General features: G+C 45.0%; 1 protein-coding gene across 3 annotated transcripts in view; it reads right to left on the bottom strand.

Annotated features, from left to right (window-relative positions):
- disp1 (dispatched homolog 1 (Drosophila)) overlaps positions 1-14,477 on the bottom strand; it is a 217,613-nt gene that overhangs the window by 161,737 nt on the left and 41,399 nt on the right. For all 3 annotated transcript variants that reach the window (XM_078398887.1, XM_078398886.1, XM_078398888.1), the window contains one exon: positions 3,035-3,143. The gene's annotated coding sequence lies outside the window, so the exon portion shown is untranslated. The remainder of the gene's footprint in view (positions 1-3,034; positions 3,144-14,477) is intronic.

The following is a 14,477-nucleotide window of genomic DNA, read 5'->3' as shown; positions in this document are numbered from 1 at the left end:
GAACGTACAAACTCGGTACATACAGAAGCCGTAGTTGGGATTGAACCCGGGTCTCTGGCACTGCAGGTGCAGCAACTCCACTGCTGTGCCACCGTGCCACCCCTCGGTGTCTTCCCAAGCCCAAAACGTTAGTACAGAAGTTCTTCAGAGCAGTGTCTTGGCCCAACCAAAGTGGAATAGAGCTGCACAGCACAGAAACAGGCTCCGCAGCCCGACACATCCATGCTGGAAAAAGTAGCCTAAACTAGCTAGTCTCTCCTGTCTGAGCCTGGCCCATATTTTACCCAACAGTTTCTACCCATGTGCTTGCTCAAGTGTCTGTTACATTCTCAATCAATTGTACCCATCAATACCAACCTCTCTGTTGGAAAAAGTTGCTCCTCGGTTCTCTTTTAAATCTTGCTCTTCTCACCTTAAATCTATGCCCTCTAGTTTGCAGAGACTACTCTCTCTCTGACTCCTTGGTATGTTTATCCCTCTCCACCCACACTCTCCCCTGCAACTGTAACACCTGCCACTACACCTCTTCCCTACCTCCTATCAGGGACCCCAGCAGCCCATCCAGGTGAGGCAGGGATTCACCTGCATCTCCTCCAACCTCTTTTATTGCGTTCCGTGCTCTCAAAGTGGCCTCTTGTGCATCTCTGATGCCAAGCAAAGACTAGGCAACCTCCTTGCTATGTTCTGTGAGTCGCAGAGTAACAGAGTGTGGAAACAGGCCCTTCGGCACAACTTGCCCACGCCGACCAGCATGCCCCATCTACACTAGTCCCATTTGCCTGCATTTGGCCCATATCCTTCCAAACATATCACATCCATGTACCTGTCCAAATGTTTTTTAATTGGCATGATTGTACTTGCCTCAGCTACCTCCTCTGGCAGCTTTTTCCATATACCTACCAACCTTTGTGTAAAAAAGTTGGCTCACGGGTTCCCATTAAATCTTTCCCCCTCACCTTTAACCTATGTCCTCTGGTTCTTGATTCCCCAACTCTGTTTAAAAGATTCTGTGCATCTATTCCTCTTGATTTTGTACAACTTTATAAGATCACCCCTTTTTCTTCTGTGCTCCAAGGAATAAAGTCCTAGTCTGCCTAACCTCTCCCTATAGCTCAGGCCATCAAGTCCTGGCAACATCCTTGTAAGTCTTTACTGCACCCTTTCCAGCTTAACAACTATAACAGGGTGGCCAGAACTGAACAACACTTTAAATGTGCCCTCACCAGGGCTAGCTAATGCTCCCAGTGGCTAGCCATTTTAATTCTCCTGCCAATTCCAATATCAAACTGTCTGCCCATGGCCTCCTCTATTGCCAGAGTGAACAGCAAATGAGAGAACAGCAACTCATATTCCACCTGGGTGATTTAGGCCTGGGTAGTTTACAGGCCAATGGTATGAACAGTGAATGCTTAAATCCCACATATTTAATCTCACGAGAAAAGATTTCCTCCTCAAAGTTTATCTCAGTCTTCAAAATTCAATTAAGAAAAACTTTAGTACATCGTGACAGAATTCACCTTGATTGATGCATTACTTTCCCTGCCACTGTTTCAAACTCCAGAACCATAATTTTCCAATCAACACGCTGTCTAATGCAATCCTTACAATCCGCAATCTTATTTGCATGATCTAACGAACAGCAATGCCCTTTGAAGCAATAATGTTAAAAGATGCCTCAGCTATGATTTATGCCTGATTGAAGCAACCTGAAACGTCACCCATTCCTTCTTTCCAGAGATGCTGCCTGTCCCGCTGAGATACTCCAGCTTCTTGTGTCTAACTACCATGAAGCCTTTGCAATAAATATGCCATGAGCAGCCAGAAAGGTGTGAACATGAATTGTGTTTTCAGCAGATTCCTGCCTTGAGTGGTTGCTTCTGGACTTTCTCTCCTTGTTAGCATAATCTGGTTTTAAACACTCTCCTTTATTCAACACAGAACAAGCTAGACGCCACCCGCAACGACACCATGCGGATCATCACCGGCTGCCTACGCCCTACTCCGACAGATCTCCTGCCAGTGCTCGCAGGTATCACACCCGCCAAGCTTCGCAGAGTTCTTCACTCATAGGCTGGTGTGCAAAGCCCCATCGGACGGCAAAATTCCTTTGCACCACCTCGCCCAGGATTCACAGCAACTGGGACCTCAACGCCTGTCATCTCGTCACCCCTTCTCCCAGAACGCAGCGACCCTCTGTGGCTCTGGTTTCAACATACTAGGAGCATGGAGAACCAGCTGGGAACAGACATCGCGACCTCCTCAATTCACTGTCGCACCGAACACCACAGCCCCACCCGGCTCGGACATGCCCCGCAAAGAGTGGGTCGCCCTGAACTGGCTCCGCACAGGGGTCGGCCGGTTCAACGCCAACATGCATCGTTGGGGGTTGCGTCCATCAGCAGCCTGCGTGTGTGGAGCAGACCAGCAAACAGCGCAGCACATCATCTTCAACTGCACTGTCCTCAGTCCCCCTGGTGGAGGGGTAGACCTCACAACCCTCGACAACAGCACATTGCGGTGGCTACAGCGCCTGGAGGGCTTTGCATAACTTCTGCTGCCTCAAACGCAAGAAGCAAGAACACAGGAACAAAGGGCCAGGTGGTTTCCTTTGTGCTGCAAGGTGCTATGATCTACAGATATTGGGATACGTTGTAACTTTATTGGCAGCTTTCATGTGGTGACCCTTTGCACACCTTGAGTACGCAAAACAAAGAATCTCACTGTGACTCGTCACATGTGACAATAAAGTATCGTTCATTCATTCATTCATTAAAAGTGAAGGTGCCAAAATGAATACCAATCATTTCCCACTTCCCGCTTTCACTTCTACCAGCACTCGCATCAAGAATTAATCTGCTGCCATGGCATGCACGTCAGTGACGACGATCAAAGTCAGAACAATCGAAATTCAGGGTCACACGTGTATCCTACAGCAGCCCCTTGACCTTAAAGTGGTCTGTTATGCAACATGCAGGCAATCTCTATCCTGCCACGTTACATGATGCTCAGTCAAAAAAAAACAAAAGGGACTTACAGTCGATCCAAGACAATTTTTATTTTGCTTCAAGCACCAAATGATCCGACAAGCAGATATTCTTTTGTTGTTCCATTTGTATCGAGGATATCAGTACATCTATGGCAGCCTGAAAGGAGACCAGAAACATTACTTAATTCCACACAGTATGGGAAGAACATTGTGCAATAAATAATGCAGGAAACTGGTAAGTCAGTCACAGAGTACTTATTGTTATCTCAGCAGTGAGTTGTCGTTGAACAAATCGCCAGCATGTATGAAATCTAACAGGCGACAGCACAAAGGCAACATCACCGTTCCTCACATGGTAAGAGACCAAACAATCGTAGAGTTCTTGGCTGGCATGCCAAGCAACCAACAGAACAGGCCATTTCATGTCTCACATTGCTCATAAGTTCATGTTCATAAGTCACAGGCGCAGAATTAGGCCATTCAGCCCAACGAGTCTACCCCGCCATTTTATCATAACTGATCTATCTTTCCTTCTCAACAAAACCACCAGGGGGCACCGCACGATGGCTGCCTCGCAAACAGTCTGTCTTCGTCTTTTTCCTTTTTGTGTTTTAGTTTGTTGTAAAATGTATGTTTTAGTTTATCTTTAGTTTTGTATTTGTGGGGGGTGGTGAGGGAAGGTGGGGGTAACCTTTCCTATCTCTTTCCTCGACGGAGATGCAACTTTTTCCGTGTCATATCTCCGTCCGCTCTGCGGCCTAACATCGTTGAGTTGGCAGCCTCTTGCTCTAGAGCTCCAAATCCGCAGAGCCTGCGGACTTTAACATCTTGGAGCGGGCGATCCCTTTGCCAGTGGTCGGCGTTTGGAGCTCCAACCTGCGGGAGCTGCAGACTTTAACATCGTGAAGTGCGCGGTCCCTGGTTAGTGGCCAACTTCGGGAACTCCAAGCTGCAGGAGTTCGACCGCCCCGATGCAGGAGCTTAGACTGCCCCGACGTGGGAGCTCGATCGCCGGCTGCGGATCGATCCCCCCCCGACCGTGAGAGGAAAGAAGATAAGACTTTATTGCCTTCCATCACAGTGAGGAATATGGAGGAGCTGCTGTGGTGGATGTATATGTCAATTTTTTATGCAGTTATGTGTCTTGTTGCTTTTTTGGTATGACTGTATGGCAAATCAAATTCCTCGAATGTTTCAAAACATACTTGGCTAATAAATTACAATTACGATTATGATTACGATTCTCCTGTCTTCTCCCTCGCAAGCATTGACACCCTTACCAACCAAGAGCCTGTCAATCCCCATTCTAAAAATACCCAGACCCTGCTACCATAGCAATGAATTTGGCAATGAATTCAACAAATTTGCCATCCTTTCAAATCTATCAGGTTAATTGACAACATGGAACAGAGAACAGTACAGCACAAGAACAGGCCCTTCAGTCCACAATGTCTATAATGAACATGGTGCAGAGAACATCTCTTATCTGCCTGCATATAATCCATATCTCTCCACTTCCTCTGTACCATCTGCCTAAACAAAAGTCTCTTCAACACCACTATCGTATCTGCCTCCACCACCAGCAATGACAACCCGTTCCAGGCACTCGCCACCCTTTGTGTTAAAAAATAAATTTGCCCCACACATCTTCTTTAAACTTTGCCCCTCTCGTCTTAAAGCTATTCCCTCCAGTATTTGATTTTTTCATCCTGGGAAAAAGGTTCTGATTATCTATCCTACCTATGCCGCTCGCAATAATTTTATACACTTCTATCAGGTGTCCTTGCAACCTCCGGTATTTCAGAGAAGACAATCCAAGTATGGCCCTTTCGCCAATACCACTTAATTCAGACAGCATCCTGGTAAATCTCCTCTGCACCATTTTCCAAAGCCACCACATTTTTCCTGTAATGGGGTGAGCAGAACTGCACACAATACTCCGTTACCTTCCAGTTACAAGGATAATTCTGAGGAAGAATGATAACAGAATTCCAGAATCTTATATCAAGTTTTGTACGACCAAAACTAGGATCATAAATCCGAATGATGATTATTGTGCAGCTTATAGGGAAGAGAGATCGAGAAACTAAATTACATATCATAGCTACAAATATGCTACAACGAATAGTTAAAATAAATAGTTGATAAAGAACTTGTACAGATTGCAAATTAAAAGAATATAAATACCATGGGAGAAATGGTCCTCCTTGTGGTCAACAAGATTGAGGAGCAGAGACCTTTTCCCATAGTGGGAGTATCAAAAATAAGAGGGCATAGGTTTATCGTGAGAGGAAGTAGTTTTAAAGGGAATTAGACGGGCTTGGACCCGTTGGGTCCAAACCCCTCCCGCGGTCCAGGCAACCCCCGTTGGGTCCAAACCTCTCCAGCGGGCCCTGCAACCTTCCGTCCAATCCTCTCCAGAGGACCCGGCAACCCCCGTTGGGTCCAAACCTCTCCTGCGAGCCCGGCAACCCTCCTCCAACTGACAACCCGTGGACTCGTTGCCGGCCGGGGAGTCTCCCCGGGGCCGGGGGGGGGGGGGGGTGCGAGGGGGGAGAGGAAAGGGGAGAGGGAGCCACTCACCCCGGCCCCGGGCGGCCATCACAACCCGTGGACCCGTTAGGTGCAAACCTCTCCTGCAGTGGCAGCTCGACAGCGACGGCCGTTGCTTCCCCCACGTGGGACCCGGAACAGCGACCAATCGGGCGTCGAGTCGGAGCCAATCAATCGACTCCACGTGGGGGGGAACGGCAGGACCCAATCAGGACACGCCGGACCCCACGTGGGGGGGGGGGGGGGGGGAGGTGGTAGAGCCAGTCAAATTTATTAAAGTTTAAAAAGTGATTTATTAAAGTTTAAAAAGTGAATAACCTTTAAAATATAACAACCATTTGACCTGCAGGCCAATGGTAAGGTGGGCCTAAAATTATTGCGCTATCGTGTACCGTTTTGGCTGTATTTCGGGAACAAATATACAAGATGAGAGTTTTAGTAAAAAAAAAAGATAGATAGATTAGAGGGGCAGGTTTTGTTTTTAAATGGTTGATGCTTGGAACGCATTGATAGAGACAGTGGTGGAATCATCTACAATTACTATCTTTAAAAGGCATTTAGACAGATATTTAAAATGAGCAAGACAATAAATATAAGCAACACATTAAATAGTCCTAATGTGAGCAAGTGGGCTTAGTTTAGATAGGCAAAATGATTAGCATGGACTTGATTAGCCGACAAGCCCATTTCTATGCTACACAGTTCTATAACTCCGAGAAAATTTTGAAGTAAATGAAAATCATAAAAGTACAGATGCTAACATTTTGGAAGTACAACTAGATAACAAGTTCATAAATGCACCAACCAAAATTAAACTGAATTCCAGAATAACTTTGGAATTTAGTAGAGGAGAATCACGGAATGGATAGAGACAATACCAGGAGAGTAATCCTGCAAGAGGTACAAGATATTTGTTGGCGTTTCATAAGATACACAAAAAGGATGAGATCTGCAGAGGTGAACACGGTTCCCTTCAAATGGCAAATACTTCATCCAAGCTCACACTATCGTCTAGAAATTGTGGAAGGGCGAATAAGGAATTTAATGAAATCGGCATCATACATGCAAACATAATCGGATTCAAATCTGACTAATCTTCTGAATCAGATCCAAGATCCTCGAGTTTCATAAAAAAACAATTACAGGTATAAGAATTATTTTCAAACTTTGAGAATTTCCTACACGTTAGTAAATTCACCAAATGCACCTCTGCTATAGAATGGGAAAATAGAGTTGAGAAAGCCACCAGCATTAACTTATTCAGTTGCTGAGCAACTTTGACGTGCCGTGTGGTCTGCTCCCATTTCATATGCAGTGGGCAAAAGCCAGGCCAAATGGGAAACACAAGCCCAGGACAAGGGTGAATGTGCAGGGTTGCTCAATGCTCACATCCTATTCTTCAAACCTTGCCAATGATGAAATCCATAACTCACTTTTCCAATACAGCTAGCATATTTGAAAGCTGGAAACAGGGATGGTGTATGTGTAGGAAAGAACTGCAGATGCTGGTTTAAAATCGAAGGTAGATACAAAATTGCTGAAGTAACTCAGCGGGACAGGCAGCATCTCTGGAGAGAAGGATCTCTCCAGAGTTCCTTGTCTCCAGTTCATGCTGCCTATCCCGCTGAGTTACTCCAGCATTTTGTGTATAACAGGGATGGTGTATGTTGTGGTGGGGAGGAGAGTAAGGGGGGACATCACTCCAATTTCCCAATACACATGTACACATAATACACAGGATTAACTTTACATAACACCAGCACACTGGTCAAGTAGGAGAAAAATAAGATAACTTCACACACTGGAGACAACAGAAAGCTGACATTGAGAAAGCTCAGCATCATTATGTAACATCCCAGCTATAACGTCACAACCTAACAATCCATCTTGTGCTCTGGCTCTTCCAAAAATACCGAGGCACCTATGCATCAGTTGTGCCAAAATCTGCAGTCAGCAGACTGGATGCTGAACAATTGGCTCCTAGATACCGCGGCACGGTAGCGCAGCGGTAGAGTTGCTGCTTTACAGCGCCGGAGACTCAGGTTCGATCCTGACTACGGGTGCTGCACTGTAAGGAGTTTGTACGTTCTCCCCGTGACCTGCGTGGGTTTTCTCCGAGATCTTCGGTTTCCTCCCACACTCCAATGACGTACAGGTATGTAGGTTAATTGGCTGGGTAAATGTAAAAATTGTCCCTAGTGGGTGTAGGATAGTGTTAATGTGCGGGGATCACTGGGCGGCACGGACTTGGAGGGCCGAAAAGGCCTGTTTCCGGCTGTATATATATATGATATGATATGATATAGACACTTACACCACTCTAGAACATAGTACAGTACAGCACAGCAACAGGCCCTTCAGCCCACAATGTGCATGTGAAACAAGTTGCTAAGACCGATCCTTATCTGCCTGCACATGATCAATATCCCTCTATTTCCTGTATATTCACATGCCAATCCAAAAGTTTCTTAAACACCACTATCATATCTACCTCCACCTCCTGCAGCACGTTCCAGGCACCCACTATCCTCTGTTTAAAAAACGCTCATTTACCCCACACATCTCCTTTAAACTGTGCCCCTCTCACCTTAAAGCTATGCCCTCCCATCTTTAACATTTACACCTTGTGAAAAAGGTTCTGATTGTCTACCTTGTCTATGTCTTTCAGAATGTTACATACTTCTATCAGGTCTCCTCTCAACCTCCAGCTTTCCAGAGAAAACAATCCAAGTTTGTCCATGTGTGTCAGAAGTTATGGGGAGAAGGCAGGAGAATGGGGTTAGGAGGGAGAGATAGATCACCCATGATTGAATGGCGGAGTAGACGATGGCCGAAAGGCCTAATTCTGCTCCTATCACTTCTGATCTCTCCTTACAACTAATATTGTCTAATCCAGGCGTCGTTCTGATAAACCTCCTCTGCACCTTTTCCAATGCCTCCACATCCTTCCTGTATTGGGATGATCAGAACTGCAGCCTAACTATAAAAGCTGCATATGACTTCCTGACTCTTAAACTCAATGCCTCGACCAATGAAGGCAAGCATACCACTACATCTACTTGGTTTGCCACTGTCAGGGAGCTGTGTACTTGGGCACCAAGGTCCCTCTGTGCATCAGTGCTGTTACGGTTCTTGCCACGAATTGTATTTTTTCCGCTTATATTCGACCTCCCAAAGTTCAACACATCACAATTGCCCAAATTAAACTCCACCTGCTATTTCATCCATTTCTGCAGCTGATCTATATCCCGCTGCATACTTTGACAGCCTTCCTCACTGTCTGCAACTCCAGCGATGTTAGTGTCATCCGTAAATTTGCAAGCCAATCTACATTTACATCAGTGTCATTTATAGATATCACAAACAGCATGGGTCCCAGCACAGATCCCTGCAGAATCCCACTGGTCACAGACATCTAGCCGGAATATTGTCCTTCCACCACAACTTCCATCAGTGAACCAGTTCCGGATCCACGCGACCAAGTCACTCTTAATCCCACAATCTAGTTCACTCCCATTACGGCCATTCCACTGCACCTTCACTTCTTATTGCCTGCTGTGTTTGTCAATAAGCCAATCAATCAGCACTCTTAAACCTTCTTGCTGCTGTTGTACTTTGCCTGGAAACTCACTGCTAATCAATTCTCTATCTGCACTAGTATTTACCTCAAATACAGCGTGCTCTAATTTTGATAATAACCTCTTATGCAGGGCTTTTCAAAAGTTCAAACCTCCCTTATCGATTTTGCAAACTGCAACTACAAAGACTTAACAGATTTGTCAAATATGATTTTCCTTTCATACACCCAGTGACTCAATCCAGTCCAATATCTTTCAATATCCTTTGAGCCAACAGTGAGCTACAAAGTACTGATATCAGCTTATCATTGTCACGTGCACCAAGAATCAGTGATAAACTCTGTTTTGCGTGCTATCCAGGCTAGTTTAGATGGGTATCTTGGTCGGCATGAATGAGTTGGGCTGATGTGCCTGTTTCCATGACTCTATCCAATCAGATCAGCTAATACGATAGACAATAGACGCAGGAGGAGGCCATTCGGCCCTTCGAGCCAGCACCGCCATTCAATGTGATCATGGCTGATCATTCTCAATCAGTACCCCGTTCCTGCCTTCTCCCCATACCCCCTGACTCTGCTATCCTTCAGAGCTCTATCTAGCACTCTCTTTAATGCATTCAGAAAACTGGCCTCCACTGCCTTCTGAGGCAGAGAATTCCACAGATTTACAACTCTCTGACTGAAAAAGTAAATATAATTAAGATACATAAATATAATTAAGTCAAACTCAAGTACAATGGACAGAGCAAATAGGAAGATACAGAACGCAGAATATACTTCTCAGCATTGTAGCGTATCTGTTCCAAAGACAAAGTCCAATGTCCGCAATTGATGGAGGTGAATCTTGGATGAAGAATGAAGTATCATCCAAAAAAGGCCAGCATGGAGACTCAGTGATAGAGTTGCTGCCTTACAGCACCAGAGACCTACATTCGATCCTAACTACGGGTGGTATCTGCATGGGGTTTGTACGTTCTCCCCTTGACCTGCGTTGGTTTCCTCCGGGAGCTCCGTTTCCTCCCACACTCCAAAGATGTACAGGTTTCTAGCCTAATTGGCTTGGTAAAATTGTACATTGTCCCTAATGTGTGTAGGATAGTGTACTGGGATCGCTAGTCGGCGCCGACTCGGTGGGACGAATGGCCTATTTCCTCACTGTATCTCAAAACTAAAATAAAAATGTTGCAAACTTTAGATAGAAGCTAAAGGAGTTGCAGGGAAAGGTTCATCAATAAGCAACTAGATTTTACACCACCGACATTCGAGCCATGGACAACATAAACAAAATGACACTGCTGTGCTTTTCCAACTCCACCAAAAATGGTTTTCATTACAATCGTGTATTTTTGGCAACTGGTCAACTCCTCCAGTTCGTCTTGGAAGTGTTTCCTGTTCAGCCAGATTCTGTGCCAATGTTTCTGCACTCAACACAGCAGACACATACTTGTTTTCATATTTCCTTAATTAGGGTAGTTTCCCCCACGGAATTATTTCTGCTGAATGCTTGAAAAAAGAGATCTCGTAGAAAGTACTCTTTTTAATCAAAAAGATGATGTCTCATCAAGAGTACAAAAAGTGGTTTTGAAGAAACAGAGAGAGGAGAGGGTTCCATCACAACACAGATCCGGCCCATGTTCACAGGTGCCACCCTGAGTGCCCACACTTTCTGTGGTGCCTTGCATTTTTCCCAATGACAGAGTCTGCTGTGCTTGCTTATGCCAACATATTGTGGAAGACTAGGCTATTGACTTAAAAACTCATGTAGCGGCATTAAACTGACTGGACCGGACTGGTTGTCAGCTATACCCAACGGCCAACATTTAATTCCATGGTTTGCAATATTGCCAACTGGAACAACATCATTCATTTTACACCATCTCCAATTTTTAGTCACTAGCTTGAAGCTGGTTTCTCTTTATTCCCTGACACTTTTTAGCAAGATGTTGATCAGTCGTGAGATTATGAACAGCGACTCTAGATATTAACTGCTCCTAGACGCACACAGTGCACAATCCAGGAGTTTGAAGAACCACAAGAGAGAGGCTCACAGACATCAAAGCTGAAGAGGATGTATTGAAATGGGATCAGAGAGTCATGGTAAAGGCGGTGCCAAATTTGGAGTTTAAACATTCTGCTAATCATGGAGAGGAAAGGAATTTAAGATATTGCCTAAACAGGCAAATGGGCTTAGACAGACAGGGCGTTTTGGTCAACATGAACAAGTTTGCCCAAAGTTCAGAAGTCCTTCTGCAGATTCCCTGCTCTCTCGACACTACCTGCCCCTCTACCTATCTTTGCATCATCTGCAAACTTGACCATTAAGTCATCCAAATCATTAAGATACAACATGAAAAGTACCCAATGCCGTCCCCTGTGGAACACCACTAGACATCAGCAGCCAAACGCAAAAAGCCCCCTTTATTACCACTCTATGCCTGCCATTCAGCCAATCATTGCGAGTGGGGCACCTTCACGTCCACGTTGGTTTTGCATACAGCTTGTCGCAGCTGGTGACTCGCCAGCAGCCTCACGAGAAGGTCCAGCCACAAGAGCTAAATAACTCCAAGATCAGATGCACTCATTGGTCTTATCTACACACTGGTTATGATTGGTGAGAATGTATGTAAAAGGGGCTTCTGGAATAAACGTGACATGTGGTGTCTGGCTCAGCTAAGTGTTGTTTGTTCTTTGCTTTCTGTCGTGGGATTCAGTAGATCTTGCACTAATATCATCCCTCTTATACAATGGACTCTCATCTTCTTTAGCAGCCTCACATGCAGCACCATATCCTTTTGAAAGGCCTTCTGAAAATCCAAGTGAACAACATCCACTGACTATCCTTTGTCTCTCCTGCTCTTTACTCCCTCACAGAATTCCAACAGATTTGTCAGGCGAGATCTCCCACTCACAAAACCATGCTGACTTCGGCCCATTTTATCGTGTGATTCTAAGTACTCGGAAACCTCGTCCTTGATAATGGACTCCAAAATCTTACCAACCATTACAGTCATGCTAACCAGCCTATAGATTACCCTATTTTGCCTCACTCCCTTCTTGAACAGCGGCGTAACATTTGCAATTTTCCAATCCTCTGCGACGACTCCTGACTCTAGCGATTCTTGAAAGATCACTACTAATGTCTCCACAACCTCCAGAGCCACCTCTTTCAGAACCCTGGTGTGTAGTCTATCTGGTCCAGATGATTCATCCACCTTCAAACCTTTCAGCTTCCCAGGCACCTTTTCCTTAGTAATGGCAACTCCACTCACATCTGTCCCCCGACTCACTTTAATTTCAGGCACCTTGCTGGTGTCTTCCACTGTGAAGACGGATGCAAAAAATTTAAGGGCCTGTCCCACTTAAGCGCTTTTTAGGCGACTGCCGGCGACTATCAAAGTCGTAGCAGATCGCCGAAATTTTCTTTTACACTACGACAATGCCGAGTCAGGTCGATACAAGTTACTTTTTTTGTGAAACTAGCACCTAGCGAAGAGATTACACCGTCTTCGGAAACATCGCAAAATTCCCACGCTTATCAATGCTTCTCCAGCGTCCTAATTTTCGCTGAAATCACTGACAAGTCTGTAATTACTTGAGAGTTTTGAAATATAACATCTTGCCCGGGTTACTTGAAAACCAAGCTTCACGCTAACAAGGCATAAACTAATAGCAGTATTAAAAAAAAAAATTTAAACGTGGTTAAATGGATTTTTATGCGAGTGTGGGCATTCTATGAAAATGTACGGGAGATGCATATCTGGTTTCTGGGTTGCATATCTGGGTTGGAAGCCTACTTTAAAAGTAATCGCGGATGGCCATAAACATCGCGAAATTCCCGCGCTTACCTGACCGTCAAACTGTCGCCTCTAATCTACTTGTCAAATGTCCTGACAGTAAATAAATTGGTTAAACACAAGTATTTTTTGGTATCTTCAAATGACTTTACTTAATTTAATATTACGTGCTTCTAAATGCATCTGCAACAACCTAGTAAACCTGGGGACAGCATGCGACATCGCCCGCAATAAGCAACGATACCTGGCGACAAGCCAGCTGTCGCCGAGAAATTTCAATCCGGTTAATTTCTCAGCGACGTGCCGAGATCCATTACGATTCTTTGAAGATTCCTCACGATCATGCCCGCGATACCCCGGCGAACTGTCGGCGACAGCCTAGTCGCCGGCAGTCGCCTTTAAATCGTCTAAGTGGGACAGGCCCATTATTCAATTCATCCACCATTTCTTTATTCCCCATTATTACTTCTCCAGCATCATTTTCCAGAGGTCCATTGTCCACTCTCGCCTCTCTTTTACTCTTTCTAAATCTGAAGAAACTTCTGGAATTCTTTTAGATTATTGGCTAGCTTATCTTCATATTTCTTCTTTTATTCCCTTATTGCCTTTTTAATTATCTTTTGTTGGTTTTTAAAAGCTTCTCAATCCTCCAGCTTCCCAATATTATACACCTTCTCTTTTACTTTTAAGCTGTCTTTGACTTCCTTTGTCAGCCACAGTCACCTCATTCTCTCCTTGGAATCTTTCTTCCTCTTTGGGATGAAAAGACCCTGCGTTCCTTTACCTTAAGCTCCCTAATCAAATTCGGTTCATTACACAACACTAAATCCAGAATTACATATTCCCTCGGGGCTGTTTCTGTGCTGTATGACTCTGTGAATCCTTGTGCAAAACAGCACTGGAAGGAGAAAGAATGAAGAAAGGTCCCCACCCGAAACGTCATCCATCCTTTTTCTCCAGAGATGCTGTCTGACCCACTGAATTACTCCAGCACTTTGAGTCTATTTTCGGTATAAACCAGCATCTGCAGTTCCTTTCATATCATATCATATCATATATATACAGCGCGGAAACAGGCCTTTTCGGCCCACCAAGTCCGCGCCGCCCAGCGATCCCCGCACATTAACACTATCCTACACCCACTAGGGACAATTTTTACATCTACCCAGTCAATTAACCTACATACCTGTATGTCTTTGGAGTGTGGGAGGAAACCGAAGATCTCGGAGAAAACCCACGCAGGTCACGGGGAGAACGTACAAACTCCTTACAGTGCAGCACCCGTAGTCAGGATCGAACCTGAGTCTCCGGCGCTGCATTCGCTGTAAAGCAGCAACTCTACCGCTGCGCTACACAAAGCATTCACCAGTTGCAGGAACTATGATGAAGAGTAAGGTCAGGTGCAGAAATGGCATGGTGAGGAGTACATGGGAGTGGAGAATGATTTTTTGGAGCTCTGTTTTGCAGGGGAAAAGTATAAACAATTTTCATCAATCTGCCACTCAGACAAGAGCTTTCAAAAACTAGTGTGACAACACTTGCAGTTCATCACCAAAAGTACCACAAT

Source organism: Rhinoraja longicauda, chromosome 5 (genome assembly GCF_053455715.1).
Source record: "Rhinoraja longicauda isolate Sanriku21f chromosome 5, sRhiLon1.1, whole genome shotgun sequence".
NCBI classification, from domain to species: Eukaryota; Metazoa; Chordata; class Chondrichthyes; order Rajiformes; family Arhynchobatidae; genus Rhinoraja; species Rhinoraja longicauda.
The sequence above is the reverse complement of the archived record's forward strand: the minus strand, read 5'-3'. Positions and strand labels throughout refer to the sequence as shown.